Source organism: Cervus elaphus, chromosome 33 (assembly GCF_910594005.1).
Source record: "Cervus elaphus chromosome 33, mCerEla1.1, whole genome shotgun sequence".
Lineage (NCBI taxonomy): Eukaryota > Metazoa > Chordata > Mammalia > Artiodactyla > Cervidae > Cervus > Cervus elaphus.
Window position 1 is genome coordinate 24938413 of NC_057847.1, and position 23502 is coordinate 24961914.

At 38.8% G+C, this 23502-nt stretch overlaps 1 pseudogene; it reads right to left on the reverse strand.

The window, feature by feature from the left end:
* Positions 1-439: 439 nt before the first annotated feature.
* On the reverse strand, positions 440-2171 carry LOC122688501 (annotated as a pseudogene).
* Positions 2172-23502: the final 21331 nt, after the last annotated feature.

The window sequence follows — 23502 nt, forward strand, 5'->3', positions numbered from 1 at the left end:
AGCCTGACTTCCAAATTCCATGGGAGTGCATTGTAAAGGTAGAGCATAATTCACATCCAGAAGCCTAGCTGCAAAGCAGCCTAAGAAATATAGCTTCTAGCTCTCCAGCTTCTTGAAATAGAAAGAGGATAACTAGTTCGAACATGGCTTTCAATAAGATTCAGTGTAACAAGCAGAAACTGCTCTGTTTTTCAATCCATAAGAGGTTTAATATAGGGAATTGGATTCTTTTGAACAATGCAGTGTAAAGTATACAAGCAAACCTTGGAGATATTGAGAGTTTGCTTCCAGACCAGTGTAATAAAGCAAATGTTGCAATAAAGTGAATCACACGACTTTTTGGTTTCCCAAGGCATATAAAAGTTATGTTTACACTAGACTATAGGCTGTTAAATGGCAATAGCATTATGTCTGAAAACACAATGTACATACCTTAATTTTAAAATACTTTATCACTAAAAATGCTCACCATCATCTGAAAGTTCAGTGAGTTATACCTTTTTGCGGGTGGAGGGTCTTGCCTTGACGTTGGTGGCTGTTGACTGATCAGGATGGTGGTTGCTGAAGGTGTGAATGGCTATGGCCATTTCTTAAAATGAAGACAACAATGAACTTTGTGAATCAGTTAATTCTTCCTTCCACAAACGATTTTCCTATAGCATACAGTGCTGTTGGATATCATTTTACCCAGAGTAGAACTTCTTTCAGAATTGGAGCCAATCCTCTCAAACCCCGCTTTACCACCTACGTTTATGTAAAATTGGAAATTGTGTGCTATCATTTCAACAACCTTCACAGCACCTCCACCAGGAGCTGACTCAATCTCAAGAAACCACTTTCTTTGCTCATCCATAAAAAGTAACGTCTCATCCATTAAAGTTTTATCATGAGATTGCAGCGATTCACTCACATCTTCAGACTTCACTTCTAACTCTAGCTCTTTTGCTACTTCTATTACATCTTCAGTTACTTCTTCCGCTGAAGTCTTGAACCCTTCAAAGTCAGCCATGAAGATTGCAGCCAACTTCGTGTTACTATTTATTTTGGCCTCTTCCCATGAATTCTGATTGTTCCTAATGGCATCTAGAATGGTGAATCTTTTCCATAAGATTTTCAGTTGACTTTGCCCAGATCTAACAAAGGAATTTCTAAGGCATCTATAGCCTTACAAGGTACAGTTTTTAAATAATAAAACTGGAAAGTCAAAACTACTCTTTGATCCATGGATCCAAAATGGGTGTTGTATTAGCAGGCATAAAAATAACATTAATCTCATTGTACATCTCCATCAGGCCTTTTTGAACAGGTGCATTGTCAATGAGAAGTAATATTTTGAAAGGCATCTTTTTTTCTGAGCGGTAGGTCTCAATCATGGGCTTAAAATATTCAGTAAACTATGTTGTAAACATGTCACATGATCCAAGTTTTGTTGTTCCATTTACAGAGTACAGGCAGAGTAGGTCTAGTGTAGTTCTTAAGGGCCCTACGATTTTCAGAATGGTAAATGAGCATTGGCTTTGACTTTTAAAGTTATCATCTGCATTAACCCCTAATAAGAGTCAGTCTGTCCTGTGATGTTTTGAAGCCAGGCAATGACTTCTCCTCTCTGAGTGTCCTAGATGGCATCTTTTTCCAAGGCTGTTTTGTCTACAAAGTCCCTTGTGTAGTGTAGTCACCTTCATTAGTTATCTCAGCCAGATCTGGATAACTTGCTGAAGCTTCTGCATCAGCACTCGCTGCTTCACCTTGCACTTTGATGTTATAGAGATGACGTCTTTCCTTAAGCCTCATGAACCAACCTCTGGTAGCTTCAGACTTCTCTTCTGCAGCTTCCTCACCTCTCTCAGCCTTCATAGAATAAAAGAGAGTTAGGGCCTTGCTCTGGATCAGGCTTTGGCTTAAGGTAAGTTATGGCTGATCTAGTCAGGCTTTTAGCCTAAATAAGGCTCTTTCACTTATTCATGTGTTCACTGGAGTAGCACTTTTAATTTCCTTCCAGAACTTTTTTTTTTTTTTTGCATTCAGAACTTGGCTAACTGGCACAGGAGGTCTAGCTTTTGACCTGTCTCACCTTTTGACATGCCTTCCTCGCTAAGCTTAATCATTTCTAGCTTTTGATCAAAAGTAAGAAACTTGCAGCTCTTCCTTTCACTGGAACACTTAGAAGCCATTGTAGATTTATTAATTGGCCTAATTTCAATATTGTTGTACATCAGGGAATAGGGAAGCCAGAGGAGAGGGAGAGAGATGAGGAACAGCTGGTTGCAGGAGCAGTCACATCACACACTGTTCATCTTACATAGACGTGGCTCGTGATGCCCCAAAACATAATGGTTACAGTAAGGGTCACTGATCATAGATCATCATAACAAATATGATAATAACTAAAAACTTTGCAAGAATTACCAGAAGGTGACACGGAAACGGGAAATAAGCAAATGCTTTTGGGAAAATGGTGCTGATAGATTTGCTCAACACAGGATTACCACAAACCTTCAATTTGTAAAAAAATGCAGTATACACGGAACACAAAAAAGCAAAGTGCAATAAAATAAGGTGTGCCTGTATTCCATCCCCCCACATGTAAAATACTAACAATTATTAAAGCTGGGTTATGAGTAGATTGGGAGCTATGTTCTATTTTATACTTTCACATACGTTTGAAGTTGGTTTTCTTCTCTGCATGTTATTCTTCATTTACCCCAGCCTCAAATCCTCTCTCTCCCCTGCCCACCCGGTCCTGTGGGAAGCTGGCTTCCTGGTGTGTCACTCTGGTGCCCTGGCTACTTGTCTTCTGGTTGGTTGTGACCAATCTGTGGCTCCTGCAGAAGGTTAGAGCGCATATTTCTTCCCATCTCACTCCCTACTCTGAATCACTCTAGTTGACAGTGGCTGAGCCCTCCAGTATCATAGCTCCTGCAGAGTGGTCTCTTACTCTTGTGGCTCCATGTCCTCTCTGCTGTAACGGATGACGATGACTTCCTTCTATTGCTGGTGTCTGGGTGCATTGGCATCCTTTATTGCTTCCCCTTTTGCCATCCCTGTCTCTGTAAGTAGCCCTTTCATTAAAAGCTTTTGAACCATGTAACTGAAGTTCCATTTCCTGCTGGTCCCCCAGCTCCCCTTTATAATCCTCTTCTCAGATGCAATTCACTACACTCACCAACCTTGGCACACCCCACAGGGCCCCTACACCCTCCTGCTCCTAATTGTTCCCTCCCCTGCCTGAACTCACACTACCAAGCCTTTGTGCCTTCCACGCAGGCTTTTGCATTATGCAAAATGATTTATAAATGAATTGTCAGGCTTAAGTGATTTTTTGCAGGATAAGCTTTCTCAATTTTAAGGGGAGATACATGGTACAATAAAGTGGAAATATCAATATTCTGATAAACATTTCAGGCAGCAGTAGGGAGCTTATTTAGAGGAGCTAGACCTATCAAGTCTGGAATCTATGAAGAGAGGAATATCTATATGCCTGAAGATGGTTCTGAGTAAGTGGTAAAATTTGACTCAGTGTTAGAAAAACAGAAAGCAAGACTCTTGAGGACTGAAGCTTTGTCTCATTCTCAGTTCTTTCCCCAGCACCTGGCGTAGTATCTGATACATAGTAAGAATCCCATACACCTTTAAGTGATGAAATGAGTGAGCAGACATGGCAGGAAGCCCCGTGGTCCTTTGTCTCCCTGTCTCCCACACTTGTAACTTTGTGGGATACCACGTTTTCATGGTTGGTTAACACAAAATCCACATATGGCCCTTAGAATTCTCACTGTGATGTTGGATGAGTCTCTGAGTCTGAACGTCCTCCTTGGCAGAGAGGCCAGGGTCAGAGACTGTCAACATTTATGACTACAGCAATATTAAAAATGCTTTCAACCACATTTTTTATTTGGCGGGTGTTCTCGCTTTGTTGGATTTTATCTGGTCGATTGCGTTGGTAAACTGTGTGTGTGTTTTTGGCATGAATGTGGCATTTTGAGATAGCATATGTTCCTAAGATATTTCTCACTTGTGTTGACATTAACCACTTTATAGGAACTGCCTGAGGCACCCTGCCCGTACACAAGTTTATCTTTCAGAAAAGTTTACAAAATATGTTAATAAGAGTAGAGGATGGGAAGGATAGTCTAAATTGAAAGTCATCTATTTAAAAAGTAGCAGGATAAAGGGCCTAACTGACAAAATAGTCTAACTAGCATCATGGACCAGAAATAGCAATTATCAAGTACATTCAATAGCCACAAACACACTGCTGATACAGAGCAAAAGTCTAAAACCTGAGCTTTTCAGAGTAAACTGCAGTTTCTGAAAAGACAGACCAAATTTGTGAAACTGTTAAAACCTAGATTAGAATAGCTCTCTTCTAGCATCAATTTTTTCAAAAGTAATAAAAATCCTCAAGCATCTTTAATTTGAGGTAAATAATCCATTCTCAAATAGTGAAAATATTGACATGCAAACCAATGCTATTAAAGATTGGGCTAAGAAAGTCTTAGCTGAAAACATACAGGCATAGTAAAACTTAAAGAATAAAGGCCATTACTTTCTAAGCCAGAAATAATCTGTGACTCCCACCTAGTCTAATGTATTGCATATGGATAACTGTGGCTTCATCGAAACTTTTCAAACAGTGTCCATTAAGTTGGGCAACAAATATAGATATAACCTCAGTAAAGCAGACTTTTTACCTTCCTGATTTAAGGAAGTTAGTTATTGTGAAAGTATGGAAAAATTAAGTTGAAAATAGGGATGTAAGTTGAAGAGGAAATATTCTTTTAGTAAATGGTATGAGAATTCCCTTTGAGGCGAGAGCCATCTTTGTTGGGAAATTTTCTAATTTGAAGAAGAGGCAGAAACAGCAATACTCACCAACTGTTCTAGGCTTTCCTGGTATTTCTCAGACTCTTAAATTTAGCAGAGCCATGTGGGACATTTTCTGGCCAGTGGACCATAGACCTCAGCAGTGACCACAACACTGTGTGATGCTTTGAGGTAGTAGCTTGCAGGAGTGCTTGACGTGTTGAAATGGTTGTGTTCCTGTCACCTGGGTCCCTGAGTGGCATTGTGGAGTAGGTTTCCTTGATAACCCGTATTGGATATCCACCAAGAGTTGGAGGTAATCTTTTGTTGTGATAGCATCTAAAATTTTATAATTAGATTTGTTGCAGGAGCTTTCTCTCACCTATCCTGACATATACAGATCTTGAAAAGCCTAGGGGTGCACCAAACTAATGTGCATGAAGAACTTTGACCTTGTTCAAAGAAAGGAAAAGAAAGAGTAATATAGGCCGGAAGTGAAGGGAGGCTATGAATTACACAAGGGAATCCCTACCCTATAACTTCCAAATCTTGAATAAATGCTACAAAAACTCACTAATACTTGTTGTGAGTAGATTATCAGTAAAACTTTGCACCAGGATGATGCAGGAATAGAAGAAGAGGCAATACACTTGCTCTCAGAAGCAATATCATAATAGCATGGGGAAGCAGCAGAAATCTTGGGCAGGCTTGTGAGATCTTCAACCCATGAAATATGGGGGCTGAGGCCCTCCTGTGTCCAACTCAAGGGTCAAGGAAGCCTGAGCTTTCTTTTTTTGTTTGGGCCATTAAAGCATTTCTTATAGTCACAGGAAAAGGTTTTTTTTTACTATTAAAAAATTACTTTCATTTGATTCAGTAAAATCCGGGCAGTCTTATTACATAATCATAGAATCTCAAGATCTCAAGGTTACAAAAAAATCAGTGATCGCCTACTCTAATCCTTCCTTTTCCCTCTTTCCACTCTAATCCCAGAAGGTGGCTTCTGTTCTCTGCTTGGACATCTCCCATAGCAGAGAATTCACTTCCCCCAGAGCAGCTCCTTCCATCTCTGCGTGGCTCTGACAGTTTCCAAGTCCTCCCTTACATTGAACTGCAGTCTTTCTCTCTGTCACTTTAACCCAGTGACATACAAAACAAGTCTAATCTCTCTTCCACAAAACAGGTCTTCAACCACTCTGACAGTTATTTTTGGAAAAGCATTACCCATATTCCCTTCACCAAGCCTGGGTAAGGTCTGTCCCTTTTCTTCTACTAATTACTCTGCCCTTCAAAAATGGTTAGATGGCAAGAAGGGGGAATAAAAGGGAAGGCGGATCATGTTAATATCATGTTAATATCAACCAAAGACCTAATTAAGCAAGATTTCTTGTCTGCTCATTACTTCCTCACGAATCTCATCTCAAGGGACCCATTAAATGGGTGAGAACCATAGATGCCTTTTGAGTAGATCAAGTAAAGTCTTCCTTCATGGTATAATTTAAGACTAAGCCAAAGCTCTCTGCCTTCAAATCCTAAGCCCAACCAAAACATTCAGCCATAATTTCTTCTTTAGATAACTGGGGCTTCCCTGATGTTCCACCATCACAACAATCATGAAACATTTATCTGGCTGCAACCTGTTCACCAAAGTAAGACCATCCACTCCCCTTTGCTCATGACACTCCAAAGAGTCCAAGTCAAAACTTATCTATAGAACAGAAATAGAGTTACAGTTGTAGAAAACAACTTATAACTACTAGGGGATAAGGGGGGGGGGCACAAATTGGGAGATTGGGATAAATATACAGACACTACTATTATATAAAATAGACAACTAATAAGGACCTACTATGTAGCACCAGGAACTCTACTCAATACTCTGTAATGACCTGCATGGAAAAAGAATCTAAAAAAGAGTAGGTATATGTATAACTGATTCACTTTGCTGTAGACTTGAAACAAACTCTTTGTAAATTAACTATACTCCAATAAAAAGTTATTTTAAAACAAACTGATATGACTGACACTATACATTTCAAAGGTGCTGAAATGAGGACATATTTCTCCTTCGTGCCTTTCTGACCTCATTTATAACATTAGCCCCCAATATATGATGTTCTCCATGTCTTGCTGAATTTTCAAACTACTCTCAGATTTATTTTCAGTCCTTAATTTCTACCACCCAGACTGGGCTGAAGGAACTCTAAGAGACTTCCCCTCCCCCTTCTAGGTCTGTCCTTGTCCAAATTTTGACTCTTTCTCCTCATGCAAATGAACCCTTAAAGATTAACCCACCAGGTTCTCTAGAGATGTCCAGACAAGTCTAAGGTCTAGGGTAAATGTGACTTAAGTTCAAGTGGAGAATCAAGACTGCATATTTCTGGTTTTTAATTTGCATATGAAGTGCATGAACCATATTAAGGCAAAAGAGTTCACAACAGGCATGTTTCAATGACAGCACTAGTTCTACATAGCCCAAGGGTGCATAACCAATATGTGTTTAAAACGGGGTGGTGGTATTATAAATAAATTTAAATACCCCCTAATATGACAGCAAATTTGGAAAACTCAGCAGTGGCCACAGGACTTGAAAAGGTCAGTTTCATTTCAATCCCAAAGAAAGGCAATGCCAAGGAATGCTCAAACTACTGCACAACTGCACTCATCTCACACGCTAGCAAACTAATGCTCAAAATTGTCAAAGCCAGGCTTCAACAGTATATTAACCGTGAATATCCAGATGTTCAAGCTGGGTTTAGAAAAGGCAGAGGAAACAGAGATCAAATTGCCAACATCCACTGGATTATCGAAAAAACAAGAGAGTTCCAGAAAAATATCTACTTCTGCTTTATTGACTATGCCAAAGCATTTGATGTGTAGACCACAACAAACTCTGGAAAATTCTTAAAGAGATGGGAATACCAGACTACCTGACCTGCCTCTTGAGAAATTTGTATGCAGGTCAGGAAGCAACAGTTAGAACTGGACATGGAACAACAGACTGGTTCCCAAGGGAATGGAGTACATCAAGGCTACATATTGTCACCCTGCTTATTTAACTTCTACGCAGAGTACATCATGAGAAATGCTGGGCTGAATGAAGCACAAGCTGGAATCAAGATTGCTGGGAGAAATATCAATAACTTCAGATATGCAGATGATGCCACTCTTATGGCAGAAAGCAAAGAAGAACTGAAGAGTCTCTTGATGAAAGTGAAAGAGGAGAGTGAAAAAGTTGGCTTAAAGCTCAACATTCAGAAAACTAAAATCACGGCATCCAGTCCCATCACTTCATGGCAAATAGATGGGGAAACAGTGGAAACAGTGACAGACTTTATTTTCTTGGGCTCCAAAATCACTACAGATGGTGATTGCAGCCATGAAATTAAAAGACGCTTGTTCCTTGGAAGAAAAGCTCTGACCAACCTAGACAGCATATTAAAAAGCAGAGACATTACTTTGCCAACAAAGGTCCATCTAGTCAAAGCTCTGGTTTTTCCAGTAGTCATGTATGGATGTGAGAGTTGGACTATAAAGAAAGCTGAGCGCTGAAGAATTGATGCTTTTGAACTGTGGTGTTGGAGAAGACTCTTGAGAGCCCCTTGGACTGCAAGGAGATCCAACCAGTCCATCCTAAAGGAGATCAGTCCTGGGTGTTCATTGGAAGGACTGATGTTGAAGCTGAAACTCCAGTACTTTGACCACCTGATGCGAAGAGCTGACTCATTTGAAAAGACCCTGATGCTGGGAAAGATTGAAGGCAGGAGAAGAAGGGGACGACAGAGGATGAGATGGTTGGATGGCATCACTGACTCAATGGACACGGGTTTGAGTAAACTCCAGGAGTTGGTGGTGGACAGGGAGGCCTGGCATGCTGCAGTTCATGGGGTCGCAGAGTGGGACACGACTGAGCGACTGAACTGAACTGAATGAAAAGTGTTTTATATCCTGGCTTTTACCAACCGAGTGACCTTGAGCAAGTCTTTGAGCATTCGTTTCCTCACCTTTAAAATGGAGACATTATTAATCTCATCCCCATCCACAAACCCTTTAACTTTTTCTAAGAATGACATAAAACTAGTACAGTTACTGGTACAAAAAATGGAGGTAATAAACATTAGCTCTCTTTGTCCCCCACTGGCTCATCCCCCTTCCTTTTCCTTATCCAGGAAATACAGAGGCTAGTGGATTAATCAGAAAGCCTGGACGTACAGCCTCAGGTGCAGAGATGGACTAGCTCATCCTCACCCTTAATAATGAGAGATGGAGCAGGCGATCTCCTACAGGTTGATTAAGATTATGGATATAAGAATGAAATGTTAAGAACACCAGCTCTGGGAAGCGTGGTTGGAGCCACAAACCATGGGTCAGTGTTCACAGATAGGGAAGAAAGGGTAGTTTATCTTTTTCATCTAGATGGAAAGAAACACTAATAAAATTTTATTCCCATAAAAACCTAAGGACTTTACGTTTGTGCCTATTGTATATCTGTGTACCGTACTTAGTTGCTCAGTTGTGTTTGACTCTCTTGCGACCCCATGGACTGTAGTCTGCCAGGCTCCTCTGTCCATGGGATTTCCCAGACAAGAATACTGGAGTGGGTTGCCATTTCCTCCTCCAGGGAATCTTCCTGACCCAGGGATTGAACATGGGTCTCCTGAATTGGCAAGCTGATTCTTTACCACTGAACCACCAGGGAAGAAAGCCAGGATGTTTTTACAAAGTAAAAGCAAAGTAATAAGAATATTCAACAGTGGGAAAAAGATGCAGCAGCTCTGCTCAGCAAGGTATCACACAAAACAATACAACCTTAAATAAAAAAGCACTTCATCTAAATGTATGTAGAAGCCAGCATGCAATTGTCCAATATAAATAGGAGAGGGGAAAATGTCTTCCTGCCATATCTTCCTTACTTGCTGTTTTCCCAGTGCACCTCAAAAAAAAGAGAAGATATTTTGAATAAAAAAATAAAGCCAGAATCGCCCCCATCCTCTCCATCCCCAAACCTCTCTCAAGGCACCAAGTCAGAGGGGAGACTGCCACCTACTGGGCCACCAATAACATCCCTCTACATTTTTTTGTCAGCCTTTCAATGTCTCCTTTAAAACCTGATTTGGTCTGAAGCTGCTTTGTTAGTGACACTGACAAAAACCACAACCCAAGTTACCAATGTACAGAAACTTAAAAGCTGCAGCATGAATTAATCATAGGACAACCTCTTGCAAATTTCAACAGCAATGTTTCGCTTTGGCATCAGAGAGCCTGCATATTCAAAGGGAAAAAGAAACCTTTCTCTCTGAATTTCTGTTGTTTTCTAAGGACAAAGTGCTTTAATAGTTCGTAAGTGCTGCTAATTGCTCCCTGGACAGCCCTAATCTAGCCATTTCCTCCTAGGCTTTTACTCTATAAATCCTTCAGAAGACTAATATATTGGTTTAGTATTCTTCAAAAGTACCCCTTTGATTTGATTGGTTTACGTGTTTACAAATAGTTTCTCTACACCCACCATTTGAAAGAGCCTATTTTTAGAAAACCTGCTGCTATTGATGCCCTGAACAACTCCAGACTTGTCACTGTATGGCCAAGATCAACCACTCAACCCTCTTTCTCTAAGGACGCACTGCCTTATACTCAATAAAAACAGAAAATCTGAGTTATCTGCCTACAGCCAGTTCTATGCCTTGGACAAATCACTGTGCCTTGGATTCTTCATTTAGGAAGCAGGGAAAGAAGGCTACTCTGAGCAGACTTATAATGATAGTGTCTGCACTTCCTTGGTACACAACTCACAGCTCTGTCATGATGTAGCACTTTCTCCTACTCTTTGAATCTGCCTGTGAAGTAAGAATCATCACCATAAAGAGGAGAATATGATTACCAAGTCAACCATGAAGCAAGTAGAGGAGACAAAATTCACAAAATTCACATCCCCATGCTGGGGACCATTTCTTTTCTCTCCTACTACTGCTCTTGAGTATGAGATAGACTCATATGTGTGAATAAACTTGATGAGAATAAAGCTATGTGCAAATTAACATTCAGTGAAGAACAACTACTGTCTTTTGAATTGATAGCTTGGGAAAACTGGCCTCCAACAAATATTATACTTAGTACTCTAAGATACAAAAATATTTGTTTATGAGACCAAGCAAGCAAGATGGATGGATGGAGAGAGAGATAAGAAAGAGCTCTTCTTTTTATGACTCCTCATTAAGAAAGCTGCCAGTTATTCAAAAGGAACATTATTCTGGTTCTTTTCCATTTCAGGCTTTTTCCGCCTGCATGTTTGCAGATTGCTTAATTACTTCACTGGGCTTTGGAACTCGTACAGTACAGATACATTATCATCCAAGTCATTACCTGCATATTTTCCCATTAAGAATAATTATAGCTTTTACCACCACTGCCCATGTACTTATGTCCTGCAGGCCTGAGCACACTGAAGTGATCATCTTTTGAAAATGATCTTGATGGGCAAGTATTGTGTGCCCAATCAGCAATAAGCAAGATGAGGTGGGAAGATTTCCATCTCCTCCTTTATTGAGCAGCTCAAAAATCACCTTCCCATTATTTCTTCATAGTGCCACACAGGACACTGTGGTGTTTTCTGTTCTCCTAAGAAATGAGTTAACGCTAAATGTAGAGACCAGTGGATGCTGGATTGTGTCTGCCTTTTCTTAGATTACCTTTCCAAGCACGTACACATCACCCATTTCCTGACTCAATTTCATTGTCTACAAAATGAGATTTATAAGATGCTTTAAAAACCCCAATCATCAAATATGAGATGGGACAGTCTTATAGATGGCAGCAGAGCCTCTTACACTGATTAAAAGCCCAAGTTCTGGAATCCTGGCTCCTCCACTTTTTCAGTTCTATGAATTTGGCCATATTACTTAACCTTATGGAGCCTCAGTTTCCACTGCTGTAAAGAGAAGATAGTGGTGGTCCACATGCTTAGATATTCAATGAGATCCCATTTACAAAGCACTTCACCCAGAGCCTAGTATGGGTGAAAGTTCAATCAGTGTTATTCTATGATCAATGATCATAGAATCTAAACTGAAAGAGTCTGGGGACTGTTCAACAAAACTCAGGCAACACATCTAGATTAAAAAGTATAATTGCCTGCCAGATAATAATCCAAAGACTTTGTGAAGGGGTCACATGTTATTTTAATCAGTGGATCATGAAAGAGTAATATTTCAAAGATAGGAGGAAATAAGCTAGCAGATGTTTGCAAAAAAAAAATTAGACTGTATCCAAGAAAAAGCTATTTAAATAACTAGTTAGTGAATAATCTGCAACTGGTTACTTCAAGCGATAATCAATTATTCTTCAGTTTTAAAAAATGTTTCTGTTTTATTTTCAACCCAGATAAAAAGTATTCACTGTTAAATTTTTTAGATTTTAAAAAAGCAGTGAAAACTTCTAATAAAATTGCCTATTAGCACCTAGAAAGATTTAACATTTGTTATAAATTGTTCCACTAACTCTCACCTATGGTTCTATTATTACATACTCCATATACAATAAATAATATTTTTTTCTGTATACCTACTTTAGCCATGTGTTATAAACACCTTTCTGTACCACTTAATATTCTTTGTCATCTTCTTAATGGGCAGGTGATTTTCTATTCAATTAATGTAATTGGTTTAACTGAGCCTTTATTGTTGGTTATTAAGGTTTGTTCCCAAATGGTTGTCATACACGTACATGTGGTTAAATCTTTGGATAAATTTCTAGTGGCCTTGCTGGATCAATGAGAATATCCTTTTTTAAAAAAAGAAAAAACACAGTTGATTTTAAATTCCCATATTTTCAACTTGCACACATAGACGCGTCTTAGCTAGAATTTGGTGTCCTCACTGGAATAACGCATGTGTTTCTTCTGGGACAGACTGTCTTTGAAGCAGGTTTTGCTGGCACTACTCCGTGGTGCTGCAAACAGCAAATGGCCAAGGGTTCTGAGCACAGTTTCTACCTGGGCCCCAGCAGACTAAACATGTCACATTTACAACCTTCTGAGCTGTGCTTCCCATAAGCTGGGGACAGCGTGAGCTGGAGTGTCCTAGCCAGTATGCCCAACTGAATATGATTATCTCAAGTGTCTGGGCATCTTGTTTTTCCAGGACACATTTGGTGTCACTGATCTGAGTGGGCTGCTGCTCAAACCTGTTCAGAAAGTTCACCCGTTTTTAAAAAGTGACTTGAAAGATTAGCTTGTATGTGCACAGAATATCTCTAGGAGGATATACAAGCTCTTGGGGACCAGACTTGCCTCTGGCCGGGGAAAGTGAAAGTAGCAGAAGGGTTGAGAGACTTGCTTTTCACCTTTTTCTTTTATATAGTTTTAATTTTTTTTACCATGTGCACGTATTCAAAAGAAAGTTTTAAGCAAGGAAGATTATGCCTAAAAGAAATAACATATGCATATAGATGTTTTCTTATTGTCATCTACTGATTAATCAAACATAAGCAAAGTAATGCACTTGGATGAGTTTACAAAAAGGGAATAGTTGAATATTTAACTATTTAAATATTTAACTATGAGGTCTAGAGACAGACTGCCTAGGATTTGTAGATTTTGACAATCAAAAGAGGGTTTTTACTGCAAGTGTCTAACTGACTTTATGGTGTTATTTACAGCTTTGCAAATAGTCCATGGGAGGGAGAGAGAGTTGCAGAACTTCCCTTTGGATAGTGGTGACTCCAAATTTGAGAACTGCCACAAGCCGTTGCAAGAGGAGATGACCCAGAACATTTGGGGAGTTTGGTTTTGTTTACTTTGTCTTTTTTTTTTTTTTTTTTTTTTTTAGCATGGGCAGGGGCAGGGGTGTAGTTGAGGGACAGACAGTAGTCAAACAGATGACGGAATTTGAGTTCAATACCCATGTAATCTGATTACCCCTTAAACAGCCATGTACTTAAGAAGCTGCTGCTGCACATGTTTTGAAACCAGTATTTCTCTGATTTCAGAGGAAATCATTCACAAGATAGAAGAGTATTAAAAATTCCTGAAACCATTCTAATTCCACCTACTGTGCATAATGTGCTCAGTCACTGGAAATGTATCGCTGGCAAAGCAGGTGATATGGTGACAGGGACAAGTAGACTCTGCCATCACACAAGCCTAGATACATTCTTCCGCCCAACATTTCACTGTACGTGATAAACAGAGCGCTGTTATGCCTGTTTTATGGGTGACCCTGCTGCCTTATTTCAAAGTGGCTCTTCCCAAGCTGCCAGCATCATCAGAATGTGTTCTCCCCTCCAGGATTTTAGGTTCAGGCCATTCTCATCTCAGTTAATGAGAGTACAGCAGACTATTTATAAGAACTCTAGTCTCTCTTAGCAGATTGAGCACTGTGCCTCTCACACAATATTGAATAGGCATTCAATAAGCATTTGTTTAATGAATTCCCAAGTTCATCATGGGGATAAAACATAGTATTTCCCCCATAAACACGAAACAGTCTCAGGTGGCCTGAATAACAAGGCTCTATGGTTTGGTCCACATTCCCTTCCTGGCTGCTGCTTTGACTGCCAAATGTGATTCAAACAGAGCAAAAGGTAATCATCGGGTCCAAACAATAAAGTCTAGTTAGAAAACATTGTCATTGTATAACCACAGGTTGTGTTAAGCTTAGAATTCTCGTTCCCAGCACTGCCTATGATGATATCTTTAAAAACAAACTGAAGATTGACTTATTTCATTGTACGAGATTGTTCAAAATCCAAGAAGTTTGAAAACGTGGGCCCCATGATGAATGATCTGATGGACAGTCTAAAAACAGAGACAAATGTTTATCCTGCTCTCCTTTGATGGCACAAGCAGCATCTGCTCTGCCGGTTGTTATAAAGGGAGGCCAAGTGTGTGGATGTATGCACCACTGCGCTCAATGCTCCTACTGGGGATCAGACATTTTCTTTGAACAGTGATATAACTACACAACACAATTTTGAAGAAAGAACATTCATAATGTTTTAAACTTATTGAGTGAAAATTGAGGGAACTATTAATATATTTAAGCCACCTAAATTAAGACACCAAATCCAGATATTTCAAGAGCCGTGCGGTAGTAAAACGCAAAGACACCAGTGGGTAGAGATTAACTGATGGAATAATATGCTTGTCGGTGACCGTAAGCTCTACGTGGCATTCCCATTGTTAGATTCCCCTGATGTACAGGCAACAGCGACATTCCTGGGATGCGATCTGTCTCAATACTATTATGGCTGAGGTGGCCCTTTAGGGATTTTAGGTATTTCAGTTATATTACCTTTGCTTTATAATTTTAACTGAGGTTATTGTATAAACATTTTTACTGCATCATCATTAATAGTCTAAGGAAAGAAATCTATTTCTGACAACAGATAGGAAATAAATCTTCACTATCTCTTTGGTCCACTAGTTTACATTTAGAACATCGTACCTTTTCCGAAAAGCTGTTGGAGACACATGCGCTCATTATTATCCTGCAGTGATTTATCACTTAACTCTGAAATACACAATATATCCAACTTACCCACTAACTGGTGTTAAAAAAAAAAATTTCAACTGAGTAAATTTTTTAAAGATCTTATTGCCTTTATTCAACAATTCATGAATTGAGCAGTATCCCATCTAGCAGATAGAAAGGAGCTCTGTGGGGCTATACCACAGGGAAGGCTTTTATTGGCAGAAGGGCCAGGGCAGGGTTGTCATGCTAGAAAAGAGCGGGTTGTTTGTGGCAAGGTCACCTTCCTCCAGGGGCCAGCAGGGGTCTGTGAGGCAGATTACCTTACTAGTGCTGACCAGGTAATCCCAGACTGACTGCTTTAAGATTCCATTCCTGGCAGAGGTTGGAACTGTAATTAAGTGTTAAGTCTCAGTTTGGTGACATGGGGCTTAGCACAGGTGTCTCTGTTTGGGGGCCTGTTGTCTCTATTTTTGTTTTTGTTAACAACCCTCCTATATTGATCAGACTCTCAGCCTGAGAGATGTGATCACAATTTAAGGCACTAGAGCCACTCCCAGCCACCATTCTGAAGTTCTCACAGTTTCTGCTGTTTCTCTTTGTTCCTTTTCTGACATCCCTTCCTAACCGGGGAATTATGAGTCATTAATGCCTCGTGGTAGGTCCTCTCTAACTCAACGATGTAACTTCAGGGGCGTTGACCAGTGAGGTGTCGCAGTTTGATTGATTAAGAGCACAATTGCGTTTCCCAGGTGGCGCTAGTGGTAAAGAACCTGCTTGCTATTGCAGGAGACGTAAGAGGTGCAGGTTTGATCCCTGGGTTGGGAAGATCCCCTGGAGGAGGGCATGGCAACCCGCTCCAGTATTCTTGCCTGGAGAATCTCATGGACAGAGGAGCCTGGCAGGCTACAGTTCATAGGGTTGCAAAGAGTCGGACATGGCTGAAGTGATAGCACAGCCCAGCACAGCAAGAGCAGTTAGATAACCTAAGGAGCACTGTTCAGTTATCTGTAGGCCCAAGGAGAATGATAACCAGGAGAGACAAAGATAAATCCTGACAGAGCACAAACCACTTCCACTAAGGTGGCACTGTTAATGAATTTGTTTGCAGGGAATTGTTGCATTTGCCTGTTCCAGCCAAGGTCAGTTACATTTTCAATGCATTTAGTAAGTAAATCTCCTACCCTAAAATAAAAAGTTGTTCTACATTCCTTGCCAAAATGAGTAGTGCTGGTGAGATCTCATATTTGAGAGCATATCTGATTTAGATAACCATAAGAATGTGAGGGTACAAATGTGCTATGCTTTGCATAGGTATTGTATCCCACTGGACAAGTACAGTTATAATCAAAGAAAGGTAAACACAAGGCACTGAATGTTTTAACTGTAAAAGTAGACTCTGACTTACAAGGAGGGTTGATTGAGGTTTATAGTGACACTGGAACTAGAAGAAAAATTGGTCAAAGGGAGGACCAAGGGTTCACTAGCATCATGGACAGATAAAAGTTTTTGATGACAAATCCAGCAGTTTGAAAGGTCACCTCTCTTTAGCAGTGGCTTGGAAGATATGGATAATGACATATTTCCAGAACCATGCCAGAGTAACAGAAAGAAAGAGAAGAAGAAGGGGTTTCATTTTTAGTTGAAGTATGAAGTCTTGATCTGGCATCTTGGGTGGAAACAATAAGCCTCCACGCCAACTACTCTTCTTTCTCGTCAGTTTGATTTGGAGGTCTCCAGCATTTGCACAGGACCAGATGTCAAATGGAGCCTTCCTGAGCTTTGAGATGTGTCCCTAAGGCTCCATGCCTTCTAGTTTCACAGAAGTGTCAGTCAGTGGCCAGGAGTGTCTTTTCATGAGTCTCACTTTTGCAAAAACATCAAAATAAAACAATAACTGTTCATGACAAAAGACTTTAAAATGCTCATGGTTAAAGATTTGATGAGAGTTCATTAGGATGGAATTGACAAATAAATCTGGTTATTTCTATGACACACAGGATTTTAAGATAATAACTGGAATTGTCAACTGATAACATTATACCAGAACCAGCAGATTTCCAGGAATTTCATACAATGTCTGGAACACTTCTACCATATACCTATATAAATACAACAAAAAGAAGACATAGCACTACTTCTTATTTAACATTGCGTCCCATCTAATCTATCATAGTAAATAAGCCTAAGTAATTTAATATATCTCTTTTTACAAGGAAAGAGAACAAAAATTTTGACGTTCCAGGGGCCCTCTGGAAAATCCCAAAATTAGTTCAAGATAAAAAAAAATTCATTTAGAACTTCATTTGGGAAAGTTGTCAAAACATCATAAGGTTTGAACATTTAACTAAATGGGATCACAGATTATTATGAAATAATGCTTAATTATATAACCAAGGTGACAATGGAAGATATGTTAAAGGCAAATACAGAAAGTTACATAGCTGTGAGAAAACTTTAGCTCTTTTAATATTGAGAAGCAGTTTTCTTAAGGACTCAAACATCTGATTAAAAAAAATATGAAGCACAGTTAAGACACCAAAACATTTACTATTCAGAGAGACTACCTAAAAGGTAAAGAAACTGTTGCAATCTGTTATCAAAAAACAGGCCAGAAGTAAAAAAAAAAACAAAAAAAAAAACCTTTGTCCTTTTAACAGAGAGAAAAGCAATCCTAATTTTGCACTAGTATTCTTTTGATATTAAACAGTTTTTTAAAATCTTAAATAAATATATTGCGATCTTAACCAGCTTGACTGTGCATAAAATTCCTTTCCCAGCATTCCTTTTCCACAAACCTTCTGCAATTTTGTGCTATTTTTTTTTTCTTTCTTATCCTGGAACAATAAATCATTTTACTTTCCTTACCTACTTTTCATACACATTTGTTTAGAATTCTTAACCTTTTAAATCTTCAATTCCTAATGAAAACTAAGAAGTAAGCAATTGTGGACTTTGTTATACTAGCATTCTGTGGATTATAGGTTGGCAAATTTACATATTTCATAATTTCTTGAAGTATATTCTTCCTCATAGTAAACTTTCAATGTGGAACAAAACATGTTTACTAATAAACCCAAATGCCATTAGTTCTTTTCTAAAAGGAACCCAAAAGTGGGTACACCTATGTGCAATGATTAATATATCAGTATTTTATTTGAAAATGACCTAGATATTCAACTAATATTCATCATTTACTTCATCTCCATATAATTTTAAGGTTTCAAATAAACAAAAAGACTTTGGAAACTGTTTAAGTAGACATAAAACATAAGTATTGCTGAAAATTTCACCTAGAAACTTAAACCACTTACATCTACATTAACTTGTTGTTAATTCACTTGTTCTTAACAATTATGTTTGGATTGCTCATGAAGATGTCATCATAGAAAGTTATTTTACTTGCTAACATTTTGTAACACAGATAACATGAAATTATTTGACTAGTAAACCCAGGTAGAATAAAAGCTGTATGCCTGCATTATCTTGAATGTTGGTAACAGTTTATTACTGATAACACACATGTTTTATAATTAAGCTAATATGCTTTAACTTTTATTTACCAACGATTATCTCAGATCATGTGAACTTGAAAAATTCTTGGGTTAGTTCCTATTATATTTCTGGAAGTTTTAGGAATACTTATTTCATAGTAAGTGCTTAATTTTTCTTTAAGGCAATTAAACAGAACTCTTTTACATGTTAATTTTGGCAATCCCATTTGGAGGTAGAAAATACCACATATCTACAACACACATATATATAGACACGCATAAACAGATAGACACCTTATAGCTTCTGTTCTAAAATTTTAGCCATGAATCAGGTACAATATTATAAAACTCACTAGCCATTAAAGACATTGGATCCAAATTCTGTCTCTGACAAATGGAATAAATTAAGGTTACCCACTCTGATGACTAAAACTTTTTACCAATATTTGTGAAGACACTTAGAGTTTTTCATCCACTAAAATTACAAATGTTTTCCCCTTTTGTTTTCTTTCTGGCAAGAATTATCTCCCTGAAGTTTCTGTTTTAAAGAGATGGCCTAAATAAGAATTTCTGGAGATGACCAGATGACAAGGTGCTTTTTACATCTCAAAAGCACAGGGAAAGAATGCAGGTTCCTCTAAGAAGGACTCTTTTCCTAAAGCCAAAATTTTTACAATACCTATAAGCCTTTTGAGATGAATAAGGAAGGTTTTGGGATTGGTTAAAAAAGGATAAGTGGACTTTGAACTGCATTTCTGGTTTTGCAAAGATTTGTAAGATATGGACACTTGCTTTCAATTTCTCAAAGAATTGGGTTGTAACTTAAGTGATACCAAAAGGCTTAGGTGTCCATCCAATCGCATTATCTTCACGTTGCTTTTTTTATATCAGGGAGAAGATTTAAGATGGAAATCAAAAGATTTCTATGTTCTGAATTTAGAGTTGTTTGGAATGTTTTAGTAAATCCTCCAACAAAGTCTTCAGAAGGTTTTTCTCTCCCTCTGGGTACATTTAGCTTGGTAGAGGAAGCCTAAAACAAAAAATTCCTATCAAGCTCTGAATATCAGCTTCCCATTTGGCCAATTCCTGACCATAGAGTTACTTTTTAAAAAATCCTTTCAAATATCTTGTCAATTTTCAGCAAGGGCAAAAATTAATTATTTCTGGCAATATTGAAAACCCATGGGCCAAAAAGGTGTTCCCAAATAGGGTCCAAAAGATATTACTCTTCCAAAATTCAGAGACTCTCCCCAAGATGGCCAAAAGAAAAAAAAAAAGAGGTAATTTCCCTGAGGGCTGGCAGCAATTTGGTAAGGCCCTCAGAGCAAGTAGAGTTCAACACACATTTTTGTCCAGCCAGCTTTGAGATTCCTCCAAACTGGTGGTTACCAAGCCAAGTTCTCAAGACACAACTCAAGACAGACAAAAAAATAATGGCTGCCCCTGGGAGAGAAAGAATCAGTAATCAGTGGGTCTGGATTTGGAAATGAAGGGACGAGTTTTATCTGCCCCTCTACTGGGTACTACAGACAGAGATTCTCAAGAGCTGACTCTGATAGTAATTCTCATCCTTCAGTCGCTTCTGCCAGTTTTCCCATCTGCAGGCTCTTGTATTACCAAATTTGGTAAGATTTTTCTTTAGCTTTAATTTTAGTTTTCCTTGGCGATTTAAGGGAATAACCCAGCAGTTTACCAGGATTCTTTCAGAGTCCCATCAACCCTAGGAAGGGTCCATAAAGGGCTCCTCTTCAAGGGTAGATATAGGTACATTGTAAGGACGCTAACTTGGCAAACTTTTGTTTGTGCTCTTGTAGTCTCTTCAGAGTGGAAAAACAATTCAGACAGAGGATTACTAGAATGAGTAATCAAATAAAAGAGGATGGAGGGGAGCAATGGGAGTTATATCAGTCTTATAGTCTTTTTGTTTTAGGTACCTCTTGTGTTTTTCTCATTAACCTTTTGCAACAAATTTTTCAATGAGCTAGTTCAGAATTTGGGGGTCTTTTGGAGGTATCCCAGTCTGATTTGGGACTCCTTGCTTTCAAGTGCACTTCCTAAATGATCTTATCTAATTGAAACATTCCTCATAATGCCACTGTAATTCTAGATTGCCTTAGTAAAATTTTGCCATTTTTGTAGATAGCTACAGCTGCTGGGACCACAGTTCTTAGACATAAAATAAGCAGGTGTGCTGGAAGGTGGCACACTCACCTCTTTGGAAATTAAGGATCTTATTTCTTTAGTCAGTCCTTGGACCTCTAAGAGCCAAATTAATACCTCAGAGGAACCTCAAATTAATACCAAAGAGTCAAATTAATACTAATAGGAATTAATACCTATTACTGTGTTGGGAATTGTGAAATGTTTTACAGCATACGTCTGCACAGTTTTCTTGAGGTTGGCAGGTGACCTACTGTCATTCTAACCCATTCTATGACCAACTTATCCTATCATGAGAGTCTTAGAATTAGGTGGTAAGCACTCAGCATAAGCCCACTAATTTTGGGGCTTTGGCTTCCATGATTCTCATTAGCAATAGATCTGTTATTCTTTTACCTCATGTGCACATTAACAGAAACCAAGAGTAATCGAGAAAATAAGACTGTGGACACCAGTAGTAACCAAAGATATGGTACTCCACCAAAAGAAGGCACTGGCCAAGAGAAGGCTTTAAGTGTACATAACTAGAAGTTCTGGAAATGGAGCTACAGTGTGGACCATCAGACCCCAACAAATGAGGACTGCAGACTAACCACGGGCTAAGGTCTTGGGATCCAGCTGGAACCGTCTGCGAGCTCAAGCTGACCTTCTAAGCCCTGGACTGGGGATCAGGGTCCTAGCCCTGGTCCTTGTCTTGGCTGGAGAGGTTATTTTTCTGCTTGGATTCACCTAGCCAATAACAAAACTGATATTGAGACTGCAACAGTACAAGTTTTATTCAGTGCCCAAAGAATGGAGAAGCAGAAACTTAGTTCACAAATCAACTTCTTAACTCGATTTGGGCAGAAACACTGTGTGAATAAGAGGGTCGAGGAATAGGAAAGAGAGGGAGGAATATTCATAACTTATCAGAGAACAGGGGTGTGGTCAGGGCCCAGAACTAATGCAACTCTTATCAGTCCTTGTATGGACTTTTCTGGTTGGTGTCATGACAACTGTCAACTGTCATGGTGCTGATGGGAATGTCATTTAGCATGCTCATATATTACAATGAGGGCATAATAATGCTCAAGAGCTTCTATTAATAGAAGTCAAAACTTCCACCACCTTGGGCCTAGCTGGTTTTAACCGGTTCTTAATTTCCTCTTTGCTGCTTCTTCCTGGGACTTAGATAAGAGCAGTTGGTTTCCATTTGCAGAATGGGCAGGGGTTTGATTCTAGGACAATAGCTTTGGTAACAATGTCAGTCAAAATTGACTTGTTAACTCTGGACTGGAAAGCCAATTAGACTGGGAACTCAATGCAAAGAGGGGAAAGTTCAGAACCGAAAGGAACTTGCTCACAGCCCTCAGAAACAGTAAGAAAGACAGAGAACTCAAAGGGTTTGTGGATACTGGGACCTGTGTTTCTTATTATCCCCAAAGCCTTCAGAAGTTTCCTTTGGTCTCATCGCTACCACCAACACTGTTTTAAAAACAAATTCAACTGAGTAAATTTTTAAAATCTTATTGGATTAATTCAATGGTTCATGGATCAAGGAGGATCCTATCTAGCAGATAGAAAGGAGCTCCAAGCTTCAAAAGCAAAGAGGGGAAGGACAAGGAAGTTATATTAACAAAGAGCAGATTGTGGCATGGTCATCTTCCTTTAGGAGACAACAGAGGACTATAAGGCAACACTAGTACTGACCATGTGATTTCAGACTGACTGGTTTAAGATTCCATTCCTGAGAGAGGTTGAAAACTGTAATTAAGTTTGGTATTAAGTCTTGATTTGGTGACATGGGGCTTAGCACAAGTAACTCCATTTTGAGCCTGTTGTCCCTTTTCCTTAACACTGGTGTCTTACTCCAACTACCATATTTTGAATTAATAACTCAAAATATGTTACTTTTACAGACACAAAACATTATTTTGAAATCTTTTGCTTTAAGCCTCTAACCAATATTTATACATTTCTTTAGCTAGTATTTACTGAAAACCTATTATGTGCCCAACACTGTTACTCAAGGATAGTTTTTAGCTTCCCAAATATATCTGAAACTTCTAATATGAAAATTTATTCTCAAAAAAAAAAATTTGTAAGAAAAGCTTCAGTATCAGAGTGTAAAAATACAAGATTGTGAGTTTTCATACAAGCTATGCCAATAATCCACATGTGATCCAGAGGTCACATATCTGTGCCTCTGTTTCTTTATCCGCAACAGAATAGTAAGTAATTTTTTCTTTGCCCTGATTCAGCTGTTAAGAGAAACAGCTAATAAAAATTGTTGCAAAGTACCATGAATATTTAAAAGTGCCTCATCATCATGATTAATAATAATATATAAGGCTCAAATATTGAAATGACTCTCTGGCATTATTCCAAATCAAGAAATATAATCTCTGGCCTTGCGTAGTAATGAAGAGAAACAGTGTGAGATACTTTTATTGTACCACTTTGAATGAACATAGTGATGAATATCTTTAATTACACTGTATTCTATAACAGTGGGGGGGCGGGGGGGCTTTGCATGCACACATGTGTTTTAAACTAACTGTATTGCAGTTCTCTTAACAATGTATCTAGGGTTCAAATAGAAA